A 1,734-nucleotide genomic window follows, 5' to 3' on the forward strand; every position below is an offset into this window, starting at 1 on the left:
TTCTAAAACCAGCTTGAACATCTGGAAGTTCATGGTTCACGTATTGCTGAAGCCTGGCTTGGAGAATTTTAGGCATCACTGTACTAGCGTGTGAGATGAGTGCAATTGTGCGGTAGTTTGAGCATTCTCTAGCAATGCCTTTTTTTGGGGATTAGAATGAAAACTGACCTTTTCCAGTCCTGTGGCCACTGCTGAGTTTTCCAAATTAGCTGGTATACTGAGTGCAGAACTTTCACAACATCGGCAATCATATGATTTCTTCCTGAATCTCTCAATATTACTAATATCAAACTATCCCTATTTTTATGGGATAAACCCCACTTGGCTTTGAAGTATTATATTTTACTGAACTGTTGAATACTGTTTGCTTATATTTCATTTAATATAGTAACTGCATCAATATTTAGAAGTGATATTGATTTGTAGGGCCTTTGATTCCCTGGTGGCTCAGAGGATAAAGCATCTGCCTGCAATGCAGGAGACCCAGGTTCGATCCCTGGGTTGGGAAGATCCCCTAGAGAAGAAAATGGCAACCCACTGCAGTATTCTTCCCTGGAGAATCCCATGGACAAAGGAGCCTGGTGGACTACAGTCCACAGGGTCACAAAGAGTCGGATATGACTGAGTGACTTCACTTTCTTTCTTTCTTTCTTTCTTTCTTTCTTTCTTTCTTTGTCTTCTAAAACTTTAGTAGTTTTTGTCTCAGTACTATTCTCCCTTCGTAAATGAATGTGTTTTCTTTATTAAACTAGAACAGCTTAATCAGCATAGGAAACATCCAGTCATGATGACATTTTTAAAGGATAACACATTGACCATGTTCTTTTTTTTTTCTAAACCCATCTTCCTTTTCCTCAATCATCCAATTTTAGCCAATGATTATTTTCCAGAGTACTTATTGAGAATCTTATATATGTTTACACACTTATGGCAGAAAGTAAAGAAGAACTAAAGAACCTCTAGATGAAAGTGAAAGAGAAAGTCAACATTCAGAAAAATAAGATCATGATATCTGGTCCCATCACTTGATGGCAAATAGATGGGGAAACAATGGAAACAGTGTCAGACTTTATTTTAGGGGGGCTCCAAAATCACTGCAGATGGTGACTGTAGCCATGAAATTAAAAGACGCTTGCTCCTTGGAAGAAAATCTATGGCCAACCTAGACAGCATATTAAAAAGCAGAGACATTACTTTGCCAACAAAGATCCATCTAGTCAAAGCTATGGTTTTTCCAGTAGTCATGTATGGATGTGAGAGTTGGACTATAAAGAAAGCTGAGCACCAAAGAATTGGTGCTTTTGAACTGTAGTGTTGGAGAAGACTCTTGAAAGTCCCTTGGACTGCAAGGAGATCCAAGAGATCCAAGAGATCATCCTGAGAGAAGTCAGTCCTGAATATTCACTGGAAGGACTGATCTGAAGCTGAAACTCCAATACTCTGGCCACGATGAGAAGACCTGACTCATGTGAAAAGACCCTGATACTGGGAAAGATTGAAGGCAGGAGGAGAAGAGGCCAACAGAAGATGAGATGGTTGGATGGCATCACTGACTCAATGGACATGGGTTTGAGTAAGCTCAGGGAGTTAGTGATGGACAGGGAGGCCTGAAGTGCTGCAGTCCATGGTGACTAAAGCGTTGGACACGATTGAGCGACTGAACTGAACTGAACAGAACAGAACACTTTTACCACTTGATTTGTCACCTTAAACTGATATTACTTTCAGTTCAGT

General features: G+C 40.1%; 1 non-coding gene across 1 annotated transcript; it reads left to right on the top strand.

Moving 5' to 3' along the window:
* The first annotated feature begins 436 nt into the window (after positions 1 to 436).
* Positions 437 to 508, top strand: TRNAC-GCA (transfer RNA cysteine (anticodon GCA)). The gene has a single exon. It is a non-coding gene; the product is annotated as a tRNA-Cys (tRNA).
* The last annotated feature ends 1,226 nt before the right edge of the window (positions 509 to 1,734 follow it).

This window comes from Capricornis sumatraensis, chromosome 9 (assembly GCF_032405125.1).
Source record: "Capricornis sumatraensis isolate serow.1 chromosome 9, serow.2, whole genome shotgun sequence".
Lineage (NCBI taxonomy): Eukaryota > Metazoa > Chordata > Mammalia > Artiodactyla > Bovidae > Capricornis > Capricornis sumatraensis.